We start from the raw sequence: 22,251 nt of genomic DNA, 5'->3' as shown, positions 1-22,251 counted from the left end.
TGTTGGTGGGAATATAAAATAGTACATCCACTATGGAAAATAGTATGTGCTTCCTCAAACTATTAAAAATAAAATCAGCATGTGATATGGCAATTCCAATATCCCAAAGAATTGGAAGCAAAGTCTTGAAGAGATGTTTGAGTATCCATGTACACAGCAGAATTGTTCACAATAGTCAAAAGGTGGAAGCCATCCAAGTGTGCATTGGTGGATGAATGAATAAACAAAATATGGTGAATATATGCTTGCAATGGAATATTACTCAGCCTTCGAATGAAAGGATAGAGGCTACAATGTGGATGAATCCTGAAGACATTATATTAAGTGAAATAAACCAGTCACAAAAAAGCAATGTATGAGGCATTTATATGAGGTTCCTGGAGTGGTCAACTTCACAAGGACAGACTAGAAGGGTGGTTGCAAGGGGCTGGGGGAGGGGCCAGGGAGCTATTGTTTAATGGGTATGGAATTTTAGTCTTGCAAGATGAAGAGTATCCTGGAAATTGGTTGCACAACAATATGAATGCACTTTACAGAACTGTACACTTGAAAAATGGTTAAGATGGTAAATTTTATATTACGTGTATTATTTTATCACAACAAAAAATATTTTGGGGGGGAAATTCCCTGGTCGTCCAGTGGTTAGGACTTGGTGCTTTCCCTGTAGGGAAAATGAAAGTGTTAGTCGATCATTCGTGTCCCCCATGGACTGTCGGCAGCCAGGCTCCTCTGTCCATGGACTTCTCCAAGCAAGAATACTGGAGTGAAAAAAAAAGTTATAAATGTTTATAATTTTTATTTAAATTAAAAAACAAATTTTTAAATAAAAATTATAAAAATTTTAATTTAAAAAAAATAAAAAAAGAATACTGGAGTGGGTAGCCATTCCCTGCTCCAGGGTATCTTCCTGACCCAGGAATCGAACCCAGATCTCCCACATTGCAGGCAGATTCTTTACTGTCTGAGCCACCAAGGGGCCTGGGTTCAATCCCTGGCCATGGAACTAAGGTCCCATAAGCCGCATAGCATGGCCTGTATATAAATGTACATATACTTATATATGTATATATGTATTTAATTTTTTCCTCTGGGTGCATGGTCTGGAGGCACTCAGACCATGGGTCTGAATTTGACATATGATATATCAAAGCATTTAATATGTCTAGCATTTGACATATCATCATAGGCTATCCTACCCAACTACTCCCCCAGTAATAGAATCATTTACCTTTACACCAAGAAGGTTAAGAAAGTACTAGAATCTGCACATGGCGTGTGCTCAGGCTGACTTCGAGAAGTTTGTGCTGTGAGATCTAAAGTTCTTATGAGATTGTCTGAAATGAAGAAAGTATGGCCGCAGGGCTTCCAACGGTTCCACGTCTGCTAAATGTATCTGTGACAGGATCAAGTATGCTTTCCTTATTTATTTATTTTTAAAAAATTTTCCCATCCTCCAAAGTGCGTTTCCCTAGTAAACACAGCAAACAGATGAGAGTCTTATTTTTTATTTTTTGGTGACACCACTAAGATTGCATGTGGGATCTTAGTTCCCTGACCAGGGACTGAACTTGTGTCCCCTGAAGTGGAAGCATGGGGTCCTAACCACTGGACCTCCAGGGAACTTCCTCCTAAGAATTATTTTTGCTTCACGTTTCCTAAAGTCTAGTCCTTAGTCTTCTGCTCTTTTCTCTCTGCACAGATTCAGCCGTTACATCCATGTAGGTGCCTTTGAAACCCCAATCCCTCCTAACCTTTCCGGTGACTGTAGACCCACACATCCATCTGCCTGAGAAAAAGTTCCACTTTGCTGTTGGGCCAGCGCTGGCCCCAGAGTTCAGTGCTCCAAACTGACCTCGTCGTTCTTCCAGGCTTGAAACCTAGGAACTGTTTTCCACTCCTGCCTCTCCCTTGGCACAGTTAGTCACCATGGCAGTCACCCCCTACTGCTAATGGCTTTCACACTAATCATTGTAAAGCTGTGGGTGTGCAGCCTTTCACACAGACTGGGCAGAATAGGTCCCCATCTGGGATAGGCTGGTGTCACTATAGACGTCTGTTACAGACATCAGAAGTGGTGTGTGACAGGGGCAAGGGCAGGGGAGATGAGGACCGGGGCAGTGGGAGGAGAAGGAGGAATGTGGTCAAGGTCAATGCCAGATCCCTAGGGGAAGAGGGGTCGACAATCAGGGCAAGCACTAAAATTGAAGTCAAGACGGACTTCCCTGGTGGTCCGGTGGGTAAGAATCCACCATCCAATGCAAGGGACATGGGTTCCAACTCTGGTCGAGGAACTAAGATCCCACATGCCTCAGGGCAGCTAACCCAGATGCTGCAACTACTGAGCCCGCAAGCTCTAGAGCCAGGGCTCCACGACAAAAGAAGCCTGCATACCACAAGTAGGAAAAGCCTGCACACCAAAACAAAGACCCAGTGCAGCCAAAAAAAAAAAAAAGTCATGAGCCAAAAGGAGACCCAGGAGCTGAGTTGGTGGGGCTTGTAGGACTGAGCATAGGAGCTTTCACTGGCTTCTAGGGACAGAGTTTGCTTTGGGGGCCGAGGGTGGGTTCCCCTGGGGGAGGTCCAGGTCTGCAGTTTCTCAGCTTTGTTGTGTGCACCTGTCAATTCCCTCCTTTCCATCCTCCTGCCCCAAACCCAGCTCAGAGCAATCCATTTGTTGTTGTTTGTCGTTCAGTTGCTAAGTTGAGGCCAAGTCTTTGAGACCCCCGTGGACTGTAGCACACCAGGCTTCTCTGTCCTTCACTATCTCCTGGAGTTTGTCCAAGGTTATGTCCATTGAGTCAGTGATGCTATCCAACCATCTCATCTTCTGCTGCCCTCTTCTCCTTTTGCTCTCAATCTTTCCCTTCATCAGGATCTTTTCCAATGAGTCAGCTGTTCGCAGCAGGTGGAGCTTCAGCTTCAGCACCACTTGCCTAAAATTTGGGAACAGTTTCTCTGCTTGGCATCAGATCATTATGCTTTGTAGCCTCTGGAGAAAAAGCACAACATCTACCACATACCTGCCAAGGCCTTTGTGTATTTTATCATATTCATCCTGGCAGTCATACATGATGGCAATGCCTGACATTTGTTCAATGCCTCTGGTTTTTGTTTTATTTTCACAAATACTAACATTTGACGCCGTGGTAACCTAGTGACGTTGTCAGAGCTCTATCTGGTGGGTGAGAAAACTGGGACCAGAGGGATTAAACTGATGACCCAAAGGCACCCAGGTCCTTGTGACTCCAAGTCTAGCCCATCTGTATCACCTGCGGGCTTGTTAGAAACACAAAATCTTGGACCCACCTTGTTGTTGTTGTTCAGTCGCCCAGTCGTGTCCGACTCTTTGCAACTCCATGGACTGCACACCAGGCCTCCCTGTCCCTTACCATCTGCCAGAGTTTGCCCAAGTTCATGTCCATTGTATCAATAATGCCGTCCAGACATCTCATCCTCTGATACTGTCTTCTCCTACTGCCCTCAATCTTTCCCAGCATCAAGGACTTTTTCAATGAACCTGCTGTTCAAATCAGGTGACCAAAATACTGGAGTTTCAGCTTCAGCATCAGTCCTTCCAGTGAATATTCAGGGTTAATTTCCTTTTAGATTGACTGGTTTGATCTCCTTGCTGTCCAGGGGACTCTTGGGAATCTTTCCAGCAGCACAGTTTGAAGGCATCAAATCTTTGACACTCTGCCTTCTTTACGGTCCAGCTCTCTTTGTTGACAGGGCCCACCTAGGCCACTCAATAGGAATCTGCATTTTAAGAAAATCTCTCCTCCCCAACCCAGGGATTCTCTAGCCTGGGTGGTTATTGGAGGAATTTGTACTGGAAATAGCCTTGCATGGCTAAGTTGGCCCCAGTTAGCAGTGTTTGAAACAAACAGGACAAGGTTACAAGCAACTCTCTGGGTCAAGCTCCGCCATTGACTGGGAATGAAACTGAACAGGTCGGGGATTGGATGCTGAAAGAAGAGGGGAAAGAGGAAGTCAAGCTGAGGGGCATTTGTGGAGGTTCTGCTGGGTACCCATGACTGTGGCTCCAGACACACGTAGCAAGGAGGCCCTGGAGCTGAGTGTGACTGGGAAGCAAGATGTGGGAACCCATCAGAGAAGACTGCAGCCCAACACCTGGGCTCAGTGGGGTGACTGGACAGTTAGTGCTGGAGAAAGTGCCAGTCCACTGGGAGTGGATCATCCTGAGCGGAGGCAGAAGGAAGATGGAAGGTAGGCAACTAGGCCTGGGGTGGGGAAGGCCCTTCAGATCAGGCAGGGGAGTGCAGGATCAGTCTGCCGGGCAGCGTTTGGAGGGTCTTGGCCGGAGAATGTCCTGCTCATTTCTCTATCCTTTGTCGCTCTCACCAGTCTCCCCTTCTCAGGGAAATGTCTATGTTTACTTCTCTCTTAGGACTTTGCAGCTGGATGAGATGGTGGGAAGGCATCACCGATTCAATGGACATGAGTTTGAGCAAACTCCAGGAGATGGTGAAGGACAGGGAAGCCTAGCATGCTGCAGTCCACGGGATCAAAGAGTCAGACATGACTGAGCGACTGAACAAGAACTGCTCCTTGCCAGTTCTCAGCATCTAGATTTGCATCCATCAGACCTCCCTCCTCTGTCTGAGTCTTGATAAAACCACTGCCCTTTTTAATTTTACTTTTTAAATTTATTTGTTTATTTTGGTTGGGCTGGGTCTTTTTTGTTGCATGTGGGCTTTCTCTGTGACGCACCGGCTTCTCTTGTTGCGGAACACAGGATCTAGGTGCTCAGGCTTCAGTAGTTGCAGCACAGGGACTCATCAGTTGTGGCTTGAGGGCCCCAGAGGATGCAGGCTTTGGTCAGTGCAACCCCGGACTCAACAGCCGTGGCTCCCAGGCTCTAGAACACAGGCAGATGGGCTTAGTTATTCCGCAGCATATGGAATCTTCCATGGATTGAATTTATGTCTCCTGCATCAGCTGATGGATTCTTATCCAGTGCTACCAAGGAAGTCCAAAATCACCACCTTTTACCCAGTCACTAGGTAGTGATCACTCACCTAGGAAGTGATCCCTGGCTCCTCCCTTTCTTATGACCTCTACATTTAGCTCAATTACCTCTGCTCTGAATTATCTCTAAGAACACTCTATCTGAAAATGACATCTAGGTCAAGGCCTAGAGTAGGCAGTTGGGTATTCAAACCTAGAGTTCAAGGGACAGCCAAGACTAAAGATATAAATTTAGGAGCTGTCAGCATAGAGAGATGAACCTTAAATCTGTGAACCTGAATGAGGTCATCTGGGTGTTAATAAGGACAGAAAAGGGTAGAAGGACTGAATCCGGTGCCCTCCAGTGTTTAGATGTCAGGAAGGTGAACAGGAACCAGAAAAATATACAGAGAAGGAACGGCCAGTGAAACAAATGGGAAATCACGGAAGAGTAAAGACCCAGAGGCCAAATGAGGGTGTGTTCACTGGCCGTGAACCTTTGTGTTGCTGTTACTCATATGTTTTGTTTTGTTTTTGGTCACACCATATGACTTCCGGGACCTCAGTTCCCTGACCAGGGATTAGACCTGGGTCACGGCAATGAAAGCCCAGGATCCTAACCACTAGGCCAGCAGGGAACTCCTGCTGTTGCTCATATCATTGACAAAGGCCCACTATCAATATATATATATTTTTTTGGCCCACCATCAATACAAACATGGGTCAAGTCATGGCGCAACTAAGCCCCAGCACCACAACTACTGAGTCTGTGCTCTAGAGCCCTGAGCTACTGAAGCCTGTGTGCCCTAGAGCCCATTCAGTTCAGTCACTCAGTCATGTCTGACTCTTTGCGACCCCATGGACTGCCGCATGCCAGGCTTTCCTGTCCATCACCAACTCCCAGAGTTTACTCAAACTCATGTCCATTGAGTCGGTGATGCCATCCAACCATCTCATCCTCTGTCATCCCCTTGTCCTCCTCCCTTCAATGTTTCCCAGCATCAGGGTCTTTTCAAATGAGTCAGTTCTTGGCATCAGGTGGCCAAAGTATTGGAGTTTCAGCTTCAGCATCGGTCCTCCCAATGAATATTCAGGACTGATTTCCTTTAGGATAGACTGGTCGGATCTCCTTGCTATCCAAGGGACTCTCAAGAGTCTTCTCCAGCACCACAGTTCCAAAGCATCAATTCTTTGGCACTCAGGTTTCTTTATAGTCCAACTCTCACATCCATACATGACAATAGGAAAAACCATAGCTTTGACTAGACGGACCTTTGTTGGCAAAATAATGTCTCTGCTTTTTAATATGCTGTCTAGGTTGGTCATAACTTTTATTCCAAGTGCTCCATGACAAAAGAAGCCATCACAGTAAGCCCCCAAGCTGCAACTAGAGAGTAGCCCCTGTGCAGCACCAAGGACCCAACACAGCCAAAATAAATACATAAATACACATGGGTGATTCTACTAGCATCTTGTCCACAGTGTCTAAGAGGAGTGGTGTCACAATGGCTACATGAAAGAAAGGCCACCATTTTTAATGATCAATTTTTGAACAAACCAGTTCCATTTAATTTAATGGTTAAATTAAATTCAACCATTTATTTTATTTTATTTTTTTGTATGCTTCTTTTTTTTTCATTTATTTTTATTAGTTGGAGGCTAATTACTTTACAATATTGTAGTGGGTTTTGTCATACATTGACATGAATCAGCCATGGAGTTACATGTATTCCCCATCCTGATCCCCCCTCTCACCTCCCTCTCTACCCAATCCCTCTGGGTCTTCCCAGTGCACCAGGCCCGAGCACTTGTCTCATGCGTCCAACCTGGGCTGGTGATCTGTTTCACCATAGATAATATATATGTTTCGATGCTGTTCTCTCGAAACATCCCACCCTCACCTTCTCCCACTGAGTCCAAAAGTCTGTTCTGTACATCTGTGTCTCTTCTTCTATTTTGCATATAGGGTTATCATTACCATCTTTCTAAATTCCATATATATGTGTTAGTATACTGTAATGTTCTTTATCTTTCTGGCTTACTTCACTCTGTATGATGGGCTCCAGTTTCATCCATCTCATTAGAAATGATTCAAATGAATTCTTTTTAATGGCTGAGTAATATTCCATGGTGTATATGTACTACAGCTTCCTTATCCATTCGTCTGCTGATGGGCATCTAGGTTGCTTCCATGTCCTGGCTATTATAAACAGTGCTGTGATGAACATTGGGGTGCACGTGTCTCTTTCAGATCTGGTTTCCTCGCTGTGTATGCCCAGGAGTGGTATTGTTGGGTCATATGGCAGTTCTATTTCCAGTTTTTAAAGAAATCTCCACACTGTTCTCCATATTGGCTGTACTAGTTTGCATTCCCACCAACAGCGTAAGAGGGTTCCCTTTTCTCAACACCCTCTCCAGCATTTATTGCTTGTAGACTTTTGGATAGCAGCCATCCTGACTGGTGCGTAATGGTACCTCATTGTGGTTTTGATTTGCATTTCTCTGATAATGAGTGATGTTGAGCATCTTTTCATGTGTTTGTTAGCCATCTGTATGCCTTCTTTGGAGAAATGTCTGTTTAGTTCTTTGGCCCATTTTTTGATTGGGTCATTTATTTTTCTGGAATTGAGCTGCAGGAGTTGCTTGTATATTTTTGAGATTAATCCTTTGTCTGTTGCTTCACTTGCTATTATTTTCTCCCAATCTGAGGGCTGTCTTTTCACCTTGCTTATAGTTTCCTTTGTTATGCAAAAGCTTTTAAGTTTCATTAGGTCCCATAAAAATATGGAACGCTTCATGAATTTGCGTGTTATCCTTGCGCAGGGGCCATGCTAATCTTCTCTGTATCGTTCCAATTTTAGTATATGTGCTGCCGAAGCGAGCACTCAACCATTTATTTTAATTAGCCATGCCCTAATCCCAGTCAGGTTCCCCTGACCTTCCACAGCCACAGTGATGGAAATCTAGAGGGAAGAAGCACTGGAGGGTGGAGGGGAGCAGGTTTGGTGGGGGAGACCATGGTTGGAATTCCAGAAAGGCAGCTGGGGCCTGAGATTCCATGATAGAGCTTTGGTCTCCTCGGAGCCTGGTGAGACTCAGATGATATGAGCCTAGGCAGAGTGCCCTGGCCCCTCAGGATAGTGGCGCCTTGAGCTAGAATGAGGAAGCAAGAAGGGAAGCCAGATCTCAGAGCAGAGAAGTCCTTTGATTTTTAGTGTTAGTCACGTCACTCAGTCACATCTGACTCTTTGCAACCCCATGGACTGTAGCTCACCAGGCTCTTCTGTCCATGGAATTCTCCAGGCAAGAATACTGGAGTGGATTGCCATTACCTTCTCCAGGGGGTCCTCCCGACCCAGGGATCGAGCCTAAGTCTCCTGAATTGCAGGCAGATTTTTTACCATCTGAGCCACCAAGAGTCCCTCTCTGTGACCCCTGACCTGGCAGACCTTCGAATCACCATTTCTTCACCTATCTCCCCAAGCAGGATTCCCTCTCTGATTCCCATTCTAACCTGCCCCACCTCCGTTTGTTTTTCTCCCTCTGACAGCAAGGCCTTCCTGTCCTCTCAAATCAGCAGGCCCTCTGGTCCATGGGTCTCTCTGCCACCACCCCATCCCCAGAGTCCTTCACCCCACAGACATCCCTCACACCCACCCTAGAGCTGAGCCTGAGTTCATACAATAGCCACAGCAGATACTGTCTGTTCTCTAAAATAAATGTCTCCCCTTGTTCCTGCTGTGTCCAACTCATACCTTCTAAAGCCACTGGCCCTTCTTATTATCCTGCTTTCTAAGCACAGAATCCCTCTGGGCACTCTGTGATCTTTATTTCTTTATTTAAAAAAAAAAATTTTTTTTTTTTGGCTATGCCATGAGGCATGTGGGGTCTTAGTTTCCCAACCAGGGATAAAACCCTAACCCCTTGCAGTGGAAGCGTGGAGTATAAACCACTGGACCGTCAGGGGAGTCCCTTTATGACTTTTCGAGAGAGAGAGACCTGCTTTACCTAAGTGAACTTTTACGTAAAAGGTTGGCTAATCCCAGGGAAAGCCTGAGGATCACAGGGGTGGGGTGGGGAGGAAAGGGGAGAGATGATGATGGAGGGAGTCACCTGTCTCCAGCCAGAGAACAGTGCACCCCGTTTCATGGAAGAACACCATCTTTTTGTCTCGCAGTTGTAATTTGCAGCACTCTCTACAGTTCACGGTACGCAGCATTCCTTCTCGGGATGATTCTATCCCTGGGGAGCCAACCCACGCCCTTGCTTTCTGAGCAGTGGCATTAACCGAGACAACTGGGTAAGAAGAAAACCCGTGAGGCGTGGGGCCTGTGGGTCAGGGAGTGTGGTGGGTAGCGATGTGGGTGTGTCCAGGTGCGGCCTGCAGGGCCTTGGAGTGACCCTGCAAGAACAGCATGTCCTCTGCCTCTCTCACTTGCTTCAGGCAATGTCATCGGCTGCTGCAGAGGGGCCTCACAGGGTCCAGCTCAGAGTTCATCTTGGAAGGGGCAGAAGAAGAGTCCTTGCCCCTGCACTGGAGACGTCCATAGTCTAGTTGTGCCAATGAGATAGGAACTCAAGGTTGTTTGGAAGACAAAGGGAAGATATTAAGGAGGTGGGGTGGTGATAGAGGAACACTGGGGTGCCCCAGCTTTACAGGACTATCTTGAGTCTTCTTAGCCTCCAGGCTCCTCAGCTTTCCTCTCTAAGAAATGAGGTCAAGGCTGTCTGCCCTTCCTCACCTCGGCCTTGAGCATCCACATAGCACAGGTGGAGGTTGGGGAAGGGGAGACACAGTTGGAACCTGGGCTCTTATGGGAGTTTCTCTCTAGTCACCTGCTGTCTGTTCTCAGGACTGTTCAAGGCTGGGGAGTTGACAATTCTCTGTATTGATCCATATGGGAATAGAATCTAAAAATTTTTTTTAAAGTGGATATAATATATGTGGGCTTCCCTGGTAGTTCTAATGGTAAAGAACCAGAGCCAGGGTTTGATCCCTGGGTTGGGAAAATCCCCTGGAATAGGCAATGGCAAGCCACTCCAGTATTCTTGCCTGGAAAATCCCATGGATAGACAAGGAGCCTGGAAGGCTATAGTCCATGGGGTCACAGAGAGTCGGATAAGACTGAAGCAACTTAGCATGTACGCACATATGTATATGTATCACATTCATTTTGCTATACACCTCAAACTAACAAATTATGTCAACTACACTCCATAAAAATTAGTAATAATTTTTTTAAAAAGCAGGGCAGTTGAAAAAAAAAAAAAAAAAAAGCAGGGCAGTTGATCCTTCCTCTTCCCAAGCAGAAAAGTTCATCAGGATGTGACCTTGTTAGGTGAGCCCCGATAATCAAAACTCCAATGGGTGATGTAGCCTATCTCTGGAATGATACACAAGGAACTGGTAGCACTGCCTTCCTCTGGGGAGAACAAGGAAGCAGAGCGAAAGAGGTGGGGGAGGGAGGCTTGTTTCTCTCTGGATTATATCCTTTTATGCTGTTTTCATGTAATACCATGTGATCATAATATCTAATAAAAAATAAATATACTTCAAACTTGAAAGCGATTGTAGTGGTTCCAGGAACCGGTTCAAGGTTGGGCAGAGCCAGGAACTGGCTTTCCTGGGGTTTTCTCCTTTAGATCCCCCTTCTCTGACCACAAGGGGTAGGTGAAGGAATAGGAGGGTAGATGAAGGGTTTGGAGGGTCCTGCAGGCCAGGCCTCAGGTGGCCCCTGGAGCTGGGTGTCTCATCACTGAGCGCTGCCAATGAGAAGGGCACACCTGCCTCCCTTTTCCCCTCCGGGTCCATCACAGACCTTCCCGCCAGGCCCGAGGGCCAGGACAGGGGCGGGGGCGGGGGGCAGTTGGCACAGGCTGTACCTTCCCACACAGGGCACTGTGTGCTCACCAGCCACCAGCCCGAGCAGTCTGAGTGCACCGGCCTCAGAAGTTACGTCAGTGACGAGAGCCACTGGGAAGGTGGGGAGGGTCATGAAAGTGGGCGTGTGGCTACCCAGGGAGGTCAGCCAAGGTAGAATGGGGCAGATGATGCAGACAGCTTCATTCAACCCTGGCATCAATGGGGAAGCTGGAGGTGGCCGCTGCCACTGCTCCTAGGCCAAACCCGGAGGGCTCATTTCATCAGTCCCAGCCCAGCAGGTGCCAGCCCCTGGTCAGCATGGCCAGTGAGCCTCGGTCTGAATGAGCAGCTGAGGTACAGGAGCTGAAACCTCTGTGCCCCCCTTCCCCCAGATCTTAGGGCTCCCCAGGAGGTCTCTAGGTCTTCCTACTGTGCCTTTACCCCAGATCCCCAGTCCTGTTCTCCCTGCTTCTTCCACCTGCTCTTCCTTCTCCTGAAACAAGTCCCTCCCTTTGTCTAAAGTGGGCCTCCAGGGACTTCCCTGATGGTCCAGTGGCTAAGACTCAGCGTTCCCAATGCAGGGGGAGCCAAGGTTCAATCTCTGGTCAGGGAACTAAGATCCCGGATCTCACAACTAAGAGTTTGCATGTTGCAACTAGCGCAGACCTGGTGCAGTCAAATAAATAAATGTTTTAATAAGAGTTCACATGCTGCAACTAAAGATTCTGCTGGCCACAACTAAGACCCGGCATAGCCAAATAAATAAATAAAATACTAAAAAAATAAACTGGGTCTCCAGTAAGCCTGCTTCCTGTTCGGGTGTATACCTGGGAGGCAGGATAAAGGCAGCAGGAGGATATGGCGACACCCTGTGGGCGGGACTCCTGGTTCTGCCACATAACTTTCTAGGCCTCAGGTTTTTCATCAAGGGCCTCCCTACGTCACAGCATTGTCACCAGGATCCCTTGAGGTGCTAATTCATCCTGAAAGCACTTTGTAAAATAAGGCATACGTGCCATCTGTGTTATGTTATTGCATATTAGGTTACTGTTACTGGCTCATGGGGATGCGTGTCGTAAATGGATGCTTTTCCTAAACCGATGCTTAATGAATCTTCATCTTGAGCTGATGATGCCTTGAGGGTGCCTAAGAGGGCGGGTGGGCACCCCCCCCCGCCCCACCCCACCCAGCCCCAGCATTCTTCCCATGGGCCTAGGCTCTGAAATTGAGAGGTGAGGGCAAGTAGAGGAAAATCCACTCTTCTAAAGGAATAGGAAGAGCTGGAGACTTCTTCCTAAAGAAGTAGACTGCTGGCAGGGACAGAACCTGAGGGCCCAGGGGTGCCCAGGCCCTGCCTTCCCACTGGGCAGGTCCAGGTCCCAGCCTCGTTCACAGGCCACCCATGGAAAGGAGCAAGATTGAGTCAGAAATGCTACCCTAGCCCCAGGTAGGGTCTGCTCCCAGATCCTCAGGGGGCCCTACTCTGCTTGTGGAGAAAAGGAGCTGGAGACCTAGGAAGGCAGAGCACAGGGAAGTGGATGGGTGTGTTTTCCAGGGCGGGTGGGGCACAGGAAGCTGTGTGTGCCAGGGACAGGCTGAGCTCACCCACCCCTCGCCTTGCGTCAGCAGCCGAGCTGGCTGCCAGGCCCTGGGAATTAGGCAGGAGGCTCCCAGGAGACTCCTGGCCTTGCCTCCCGCTCTCCGGGAGAGGGTGGCAAGGCGGAGCTGGCAGCCTGGGTCTCCTCCACTTCCCGGGCACCCAGCTGCCCCAGCTCCTGGCTTCCCAGGCCGTGAATGGCCCATGTGATCAAGAACAGTACACGCAACTCTGGCGGCAGATGCTCACCCTTGGGCAGCCAAGGTCTCCTTACTGGAAGACTTCCTAGAGTTGGTGGCATCTCCCAATTAGATTTGGGGACTTTGGAGCTGGTTTCTCTCTGACCTCCAACATCCATGCTTTAAAAATGACCGTCTACCTACAGCAGCAGTTGCTACAAAGTGGGCAGGATGTGTATTTCAACATGGCCTTCCACCTTGCCCTTGTTCTATTAATGGTTCATCTCAAGTTAATTATGACAGGAGATTCACAGAGGGACTCCTGACTGGTGTTTTTTCCAGGATCCAGCTCCACTGTTTGGAATTTAGTGCATTGGTGAGAGCTTCATGAGGACTTCCCAGGTGGCACTCATAGCAAAGAACCCGCCTGCCAATGCAGCAGATGTAAGAGATGCAGTTTCGATCCCTGTGTCGGGAAGATCCCCGGAAGGAAAGCATGCCAACCCACTCCAGTATTCTTGCCTAGAGAATCCCATGGACAGAGGAGCTTGGCAGGCTACAGTCCACAGGGTCGCAAAGAGTCGGACACGACTGAAGTGACTTCGCACTCATGCATGTGAAAGCTGCTGGCACTTCTTCTTGTCCCTGGATCCTTTTGGGGTGCAAAAGTGTACTACCTGGGCAGCAAGAGTCTGGAATTTTTTTTTTTTTCTTCTATTTTTGGTTGTGCCATGATGCTTGTGGGATCTAAGTTCCCTCACCAGGGATTAACTCTGTGCCCTCAACAGTGGAAATGCAGATTCCTAACCACTGAATTGCCAGGGAAGTCCCAGAAGTCGGCTCTATGTGTAAGCACCACAACAGTCCCCCTTCACCCCCCCAATTCCAAGAGTTTCTCAACAAGAGTAGGTGGAGTTTAGGGGTCCTCTAGAGGGCACTGATCAGTCCTCCGCACTCTCTGGCTATCATACCAGCCTCCTGTGGTCAGCCCGTCTGGGGCCCACTTCTGGGTTGTCCAGAGAGCTAAGCTGAGGGCTATGGACAAAAGAAAGGTGACCCAAGCAGGCACCAGAGCAGAGACACAGGCGGGAGCAAGAACATAAGAGCTCGTGGGGGGCCTGGATCAGCCCTAACTTAGTGCTTCTCGTCTCTTCTGGACCTGGTTTCTAAGTCTTTTTTTCTCAACTCCTTTCTCTCTCCAGGCCTTATCTCCCACTGACATGGTGCTAGAGTGAAAAACAAACACGTCTCCTCCTGCCACCTGCCATCCACCCTCCTCACCTCCCATCCCCCCAGTCACAGACCTCTCTGCCCTCCTGGGGTCTTAATCTCCTCATCGACACAATGAGGACACAGGACAAGGTGGGCTACAGCTCCCAGTTCAGGTGTCTAGGACGTCATCCTCCAGCCAGAACTTGTTTCTTATGATGTTCTTCCCTTCTCAGCCCACTCCTCAGGCCTTGTTCTTGGTTTTTCTGCTCCTCGTCTTCTGTCCTTCTAATTTGATTCCCTCATTATCTCGGGGTGGACATGAGGCTCTTCAAAACTCACATTTGCCTTTTACAAACTCTGTCTCCTGGGTTATCATGTCATCCACAGACTGCACTGAAGATGGGGCGCTTCTCCCCGAGGAGCACAAGGAAAGCTCAGCAGGAGGTCAAACCCGGTGGGGTTGAGCAGGGTGGGCTGGTGAGGAGATAGAGGGGGCGGGGGAGGCAGGCCAGGCGGTGACAGAGACACAATCCCAGGTAGTGTGTACTTGACCCCAGGCCTGGGGAAACTGGGACTATCTAAGTTGGAAAAGCCCTTGGAAGTTATGTAGGCCAACCTCCCTGCTCCTCCCACCCCATTTTAAAGATAATAATACATAATGCGTTAATCACTCAGTCATGTCTGACTCTTTGTATCCCCATGGATTGTAGCCCACCAGACTCCTCTGTCCATGGAATTTTCCAGGCAAGAATATTGAAGTGGGTTGTCATTTCCTACTCCAAAAATCAAGTGACTGGGAAGAAAGTATAATTTAATACCAAACAAAGAAAGAGAAACTTGATTTTTCTTAAAAGGTGGTCCATTAAATTGTTCTGCTTCATTGAATATGTGGATACAACGAACTGTGGAAAATTCTTAAAGAGACGGGGATACCAGACCACCTTACCTGCATCCTGAAAAATCTGTATGCAGGTCAAAAAACAACAGTTAGAACCAGACATGGAACAACAGACTGGTTCCAAATTGGGAAAGGAGTAGACAAGGCTGCGTAGTGTCACCCTGCTTATTCAACTTATATGCAGAGTACATCATGCAAAATGCCGGGCTGGATGAAGCACAAGCTGGAATCAAGATTGCCAGGAGAAATATCAACAAGCTCAGATATGCAGATGATACCCCCTTAAGGCAGAAAGTGAAGAGGAACTAAGGAGCCTCTTTATGAAAGTGAAAGAGGAGCGTGAAAAAGCTGGCTTAAAACTCAACATTCAAAAAACTAAGATCGTGGCCCCTGGTCCCATGTTTCATGGCCCCTGGTCCCACTTCATGGCAAATAGATGGGGAAACAATGGAAACAGTGACAGACTTTATTTTCTTGGACTCCAAAATATCTGCAGATGGTGACTGCAGCCATGAAATTAAAAGACGTTTGCTCCTTAGAAGGAAAGCAATGATCAACCTAGAAAGCATATTAAAAAGCAGAGACATCACTTTGCCAACAAAGGTCCATCTAGTCAAGGCTATGGTTTTTCCAGTAGTCAAATACAGATGTGAGAGTTGGACCATAAAAAAGGCTGAGCGCCAAAGAATTGATGCTTTGGAACTGTGGTGCTGGAGAAGACTCTTGAGAGTCACCTGGACAGGAAAGAGATCAAATCAGTCAATCCTAAAGGAAATCAACCCTGAATATTGATGCTGAAGCTGAAGCTCCAATACTTTGGCCACCTGACTTGATGAGCCAACTCACTGGAAAAGACCCTGATGCTGGGAAAGATTAAAGGCAAATTAGAAGGGGGCAGCAGAGGATAAAATGGTTAGACAGCATCACCAACTCAATCAATGGCCATGAATTTGAGCAATCTCTGGGAGATAGTGGAGGACAGATGAGGCTGGCAGATTGCAGTCCTTGGGGTCACAAAGAGTCGGACATGACTTAGCCATTGAACAAAGACAACAACAATGAAATGGAATCACTTTGCTTCAGGAAGAACTCACTTCTCAGGTGGTGTTTTTCTCCTTTTTTGTCACCCACTTGTGACATCCTCATCATGGTCCGTGGGTGTCTGAAAACCAGACTTTCCTGAAATCCTTCTGCTCCCAACACCCCTCTCTCTACTCCATTAGATTTCACAGTACAGAAAGGAAACATCTGAGAAAACTTAAAAACACTTCCAAAATGATTTCAGCAGGAATTCCCTGAGTGTCCAGTGGTTAGGACTCTGTGCGTTCACTGCGGGGGGCCTGGGTTCAATCCCTGGTCAGGGAACTAAGACCCTGCCAGCTGTGCAGCCAAAACAAAATAAATAAGAAATAGATAAATAAGGAGTTTTTTTTTTTAATGAGCTCAATATCTGCATGAAAGTGTTAGTTGCTCAGTTGTGTCTGACTCTTTGTGACCCCATGGACTATGGCCTCTGTCCATGGAATTCTCCAGACAAGAATACTGGAGTGGGTAGCCAGTATTACCAAGAGGAGGGGGATAGGAAACCCAGGTGGGCAGAGAGAACAATAATTATAATACCAATGATGCCTGAAGGTCACATGTGTATGTATGTGTGTGTTGAGGAAACAAGTCAGGGAGCCCCTGAAAATGGAGCATGCAGTCAGGAATGCAACCAGGCTTGACCTATATTCACAGTTGAAAGTGAAGTAAAAGTGTTAGTTGCTCAGTTTCCAACTTTTTGTGATCTCATGGACATTAGCCCTCTGGGCTCCTCTGCCCATGGAATTCTCTAGGCAAGAATACTGGAGTAAGTTGCTATTCCCTTCTCCAGAAGATCTTCCAAACCCAGGGATTAAGCCCAGGTCTTCTGCATTTCAGGCAGATCCTTTACCATCTGAGCCACCAGGGAAGCCCATATTCACTGTTGGGACTGTTGTTAGGTACCAATCATTTGACTCTAGTACATGTCAGGGTGTGTTAGGCTAAGTATACATTAGATAGATAGATAGATAAAATTTCTTATTCTCACAGCTCTAAAAAGTAGGTATTAATTGCCCCATTTTAAAAGTAAAGAGACCAAGGTTAAGGTCACACAGACATAAAGCAACTGAGCCTGATTCAAAGTTAGGTCCTTTAGCCCCCAAATCCCATGCTTTTTCCCAGGGAGCAGACTGCCTCTTAATTTATTTATTTATGACCGTGCTGGTGTCTTGAGGGATCTTAGTTCCCCAGGGACTGAACCCAGGCCCTCAGCAGTGAAAGCAGCAAGTCCTAACCACTGGACCACCAGGGAATTCCCAGAGTGCCTCTTTAGAAACCAAAGTGAAAAAGCATGCTGGCGGGTTGCACAGAACACATTCTGAGCCCCACAGTGTGGTCTTGTGTGGGAGCAGCCACACTTTCAGGCCCTCCCCAGCTGCAAGCCTGCATGCCACACCCTGTGCCCTACTGGCCCTTCCAGGCCACTGAAGACAGCAAAGCGCTCTGGGTAATCCACAAACTTCTTCACCAAATGGCATTTCTCCAAGACTTGCTCCCCCAGTTGGTGACCATGCTTAGAATTTTCTAGAGTCTAGTTCACTGGATGAGGGGAAGAGGAAAGGGGGTGTTTGGAGGGTGACTGCCATGGTGAAAAACAAGGGGTGTCACCTCTCATCCGGATCACAGACATATGTGCAGCCCCAAACTGTTCTCCCTGCATCTGTGCTGCCCTCAAACCCACTCAGCACTTCACAGCTGAAGCGATCCTCCCAAAATACCATCCCTCCAGCACCCTCATCCCCCAGCTCAGAGCCTCAGTGGCTCCTCTTTGCTCACACTCATTACGGAGGACCCAGCTGCGACCACCTTCTCCAGATTTCTCTCTCACCACTGCCCCTCACACTTGGGAAGTTAAGAGACATAGAACAATTGGATAGCCATGAACTATATGTGGCTATCTGAATTTAAATTAACTAAAAATTAATTACATTATAGGGAATTCCTTGGCAGTCCAGTGGTTAGGACTCTGTGCTGTCACTGCCCCGGCCTAGGTTCAATCCCTGGTTGGGGAACTAAGATCCCACAAGCCACATGGCACAGCCCCCCCACCCCCCCCAAAAAAAAAAAATTGAGAAAAAGTTAATTACACTATTGTTAAAAATTCAGCTCCTCGGTCACTGGCACATTTCAAGTGCTATGGTGGCTAATGGTTTCTGTAGTGGACAATGCAACTATAGAATATTCGTATCATCACAGAATGTTCTATTGGAAAACACTAGGTTAGATTTTCCTCTTACAAAGGAAGCCCTGACAAGGAACATTATGAGCTTCAGAGAGATCCAGAGTAGACTTGACCTATTCAGTGACTCTCTCAAGAAATATTTGGCACCTACTGTATCCCAGGTCCTAGATACACAATAGTGGGCAGTTGTGGCAGTTGGTCCTTTCCTGGGAGCGAAAAGGGACTTGCTTGCGATATATTAGGTGCCCAAGCCTGGGCTGGGGCAGCCAGGAAGGCTTCCTGGAGAAGGGGACATTTAAGCACAATCTGCAGTCTCAGGAGGCACCAGTGAGGCTGAGCCGCTCTCCAGATCATGTTCTTTTAGGCCTTCTGGATCTTTTGTCACAGATTGTCCCCACTGCCTGGACTGCTCCCTCCTCTTTTTCCTCAGGGAGGGAAGGAGTGAGACTAGTTCCCTCAGCTGGGACCAAGAAGAGTCTCTCTTGAGCCACTAACTGCTGAGCTCTTTTCTGTGGCCTCTACTCTCCTCCCACAGGCCAAGTGGCTTCAGAGCTAGGTAAATTCAGGACTTGGTGAAAAACAACAACAACAAAAAACCAGGCACTAGGGTGGAGGACTCCTCCTGAGAAGTCAAACCTGCATATCTGGTGAGGGATGCAGGAGTCTGTATGTGTTGCCGAACTCAGGTTCAGCTGCTCACCACTCAGAAGCCAATAATTTGAGAGGCAAGTGTCAGTGAAAGGAAAGGTGCTTTAATCAGAGAAGCCGGAAATCTGGAGAGAAGGTGGACTTGTGTACTGACACCAGCTGTGAAGATTCTGCTCAGCCATACCAGTTTTTAAAGGGAAAAATTGGTGGGAAGAATCTCAGTGAATCATCTAGACAGGAGGTTGGGTTCTCCATCATTCTCCATTGTGTACAGACTGGCTGACTTTGTCTTCAGATGCTATCTTGCCTGCATGATCTGCCTGCAGGATTACTAAGTGGGTTATCAGGGGTAGACAGCGACTCATTTTGTTTTTTAATTTATTTGGCTGCAATGGGTCTTAGTTGCAGCATGCAGGATGTAGTTCCCTGACCAGGGATGGAACTCTCACCCCCTGCATTGCCAGCGAGGAATCTTAACCACTGGACCACCATGGAGGTCCCCACAGAACTCATTTTTTAACTGCTTAATTTTTCATTCTTACTTCTTTTCATTTAGGAAAAGAATCAACAGTTTAGACAAGGCTTGGGCTTCCCAGGTAGTGTGCTAGAGGTAAAGAACCCACCTGCCAATGCAGTAGACTTAAGAGACACAGGTTCGGTGCCTGGAAGAAGAAATGGAAACTCACTCCAACATTCTTGCCTGGGAAATCCCATGGACAGAGAAACCTGGCAGGACACGACTGAAGTGACTTGGCAAGTATGGAGTGCGTTCAGGAGAGCTAAGTCAGGAGTAAGTTTCAATTGCTTAGTGATCTGATTCTTACAATTGGGTTCTGTTAAAGTTAGAGAGGAACAGAAATGGGCCAACAGGAAAGGGGTGAAAGAGCTTTCAATTCCCCACTGCCAAACATCATTTCATGTCTTAGGGACTAGAGGGCAAAGATCCATCTTCTGTAACTTCTTTATGCTGGCAATGGGCACAGTATTTATTCTCAGAGTGGAAAATGTTAACATGGGTCTGTAGCCTGTCTTTGTTGGCAATTTTAGTTGCCTGCTGACATATATGGGCAGAGTAAACTACAGTCAGTTTGATGCCCACAAAGATATAGGTTATTTTGAGAGATGTATGTTAATCCCATTCTCGTGAGGCCAGTTCTTAGACCTGTGCTAGCCATGGATTCAGTACTGCTCAAGACGGAGCAGCTTATGTCATGGCTACAGTCTGTTCATTATGCAGTTAGGGTTTTTTCCCTCTGTTGGCAGTTATAATATCTGTAAAACAACTCAGGAACGTGCATCAGACACTGAGTCTGTGACTCTATTGTCCTCATCAGTAACTGCTTGGTTTGGTCCAGGGAGAGGGGTGAGGGAAGGGTGGGGCCACTGCAGGGTTCTAATAGATTCCATTAGTATCCTGAGGCCCACCCTAAGGTGGGTCCCCACCCTCTCCAGCCCTGAGTTCCTGCCTGAGTCAGCCTGGGTAAAGTGTAGGGAGCGGCCACTCCCATCCACAGTCTGGAGGGAGCCAGGGCTAGCTAACAGAGCAAAGGGAGGCTCACTTGGACATCCTATTGTAACAGGAGGGAAAGGGGCAGGGCACAGCTTTTGAAAGAGTGACATAGCCCAAGGACACAACATAAACTAATTAGAATCAAATGGGACCAAGATGGCAGAGAAGACTAGACCTTAATCCTCAATCAGCAAGTGAAATGACACACCCAGAGGTGCCATGACATTTCCCAGGCATTGTCAAGACTAAGGAGTGGGCGGTGGCCCAAATCCTGGAAATCTCTGCCCCTTCCCAAAAATAGTTGGAATAATCCTCCCACTCATTAACATATGAAATGAGGCCACTTATAAAAACTAACCACGCCCCATTTGGCTGCTGCACCGCCCACCCCTTTGCCTTGGCCTACACTCTGTGGAGTGTGCCTCTCTCTGTAACTGAATAAATTCATTTCTCACCTATCACTTTGTCTCTCACTGAATTCTTTCTGCCATGTGACATGAAGAACCGGAGCTTCATTAGGTCCTAAAACCAGGTACTGTGGGTTTTGGCTGGGTTAGAGTCCCAGCCATATGGGTTCAAGTCCCAAGCAGGGTTTTGTCTGGGTTCAAGTCCCAAGCAAGGTTTTGACTGGGTTTGAGTCCCAGCCACGTGAGTTCAAGTCCCAATCTGTGGAAAAGGTTTCACTATTATCCCCCTGCTCTACTAGAGCCCCGCTGCTAGTCCCCTCCCCACATGGATGCGCAGCAGCACCCACCCCTACCTCAGCCTGCGCCCTCTGCCCATCCTGCTCCTCCTCCTGGTGCCCTGGGCGGAAATTACATCCGTGCCTAGTGAACACTGAAAGTGGCAGTTCACTGACCCGAATTCACACGCGTGTTTTTGAGGGGAAAGAAGGGTCAGAGTGCAGCCCATTAGGCCCTGCACGGTCCTCATCTTCCACATGGTCCACCTCACTCAAACCTCCCAACCATGGGGTAACTGGTAGGGAGGATTATCTTCACTTCCGTTACAGGAATTAAGGGTGGGAGGGGAAATTTGCCAGAGCCAGCTGTGGTGAAGGCAACAACGCTTTCCTGGAGGCCTAGCTTGGGCCCCCAGAGCGGCCACCCAGCCTCATGTTTGCATTTCACCCGCGTGCCCTCCTTCACCACCTCCCCCTGGCTCCCGCCCCGGAGCCCCAGCCTTGGGCGGGGGGCGGGGACGGGCGGGAGAGCGGGGATCACGGGGTCCCCGCCCCGCCCGGGTGCGCAGGGTCAGTGGGCGCAGAGCTCTGGCTACGGCTAGGAGCAGGGGTCCGAGCCCTCCGTGCCAGCCCCAGCGCCGCTGGAGACCGCTGAGCCGCCTTTTGTTTCGCGGCTTCTGCGGAGTCACGGTCACATGCGCTTCCGGCACGGGGTGTTCCGGGCGCAGCGCCAGGGCCTGGGGACTTGCCCGCCCCTCGGCCCAGCCCGCGCGGGGCCGCCCTTCTCCGCTCTCCCGCCCGCCCGCGGGCCGCCGGCTTATCTCAGAGCCTGCATCCCTGGAGCCTCCCTCCCGGGGGGCGTGCCTGTGGGCAGCTCAGCTCCGATGGCCTCTTGTCTTCTCTGAACAACGCGTGGATCCTTCCATGGCGGCCTGGCGCGGTCCATACCCAAATGTTTCCTGGGGTCCGCCCGTCTGCCCCACCCTAGACAACACCCAGCGCGCAAAATCGGGCGCATCCCTCCCCGATGGAACGCTAGGCGGTAAATGAGTGGTGGACTAGTACTGAGCTCTGTTGTCATTTCATGGGGGTGGCCGAGCAGCACCGAGCCCTTCTCTTGCCCCCACCCTGACTCCCGCAAACAAAAAGAAACAAAACTCAGCCCACCCAGGGCGGCCGCCACAGACCACCTAAGGGCCAAAACCCCAGCTAGGGGGCAGAAAAGGGGCTGGCCCTCTGGCCTGGCCACCACTGCTCTAGCACTCCCAGGCCCAGGCTGTGCCTTGGGACACTTGAGAACCGTGGCGCCTCACGGAGGAGGCCGTCTCTGCTTCGCTCAACAGAATTCAAGAATTCATTCAACAAATATTTATTGAAAGCAAAACTATGTGCAGTGCCATCAAGTCTCTCCCAGAGGCCAACTCCCTGT

At 48.5% G+C, this 22,251-nt stretch overlaps 1 non-coding gene across 1 annotated transcript; it reads right to left on the bottom strand.

Annotated features, from left to right (window-relative positions):
* Positions 1-7,746: 7,746 nt before the first annotated feature.
* LOC136165628 (U6 spliceosomal RNA) lies at positions 7,747-7,853 on the bottom strand. The gene has a single exon (XR_010662633.1). It is a non-coding gene; the product is annotated as a U6 spliceosomal RNA (small nuclear RNA).
* Positions 7,854-22,251: the final 14,398 nt, after the last annotated feature.

The sequence above is a fragment of the Muntiacus reevesi genome, chromosome 3 (assembly GCF_963930625.1).
Source record: "Muntiacus reevesi chromosome 3, mMunRee1.1, whole genome shotgun sequence".
Taxonomy (NCBI): Eukaryota; Metazoa; Chordata; class Mammalia; order Artiodactyla; family Cervidae; genus Muntiacus; species Muntiacus reevesi.
Note: the sequence above shows the minus strand (reverse complement) of the source record. Positions and strands in the feature narration are given on the sequence as shown.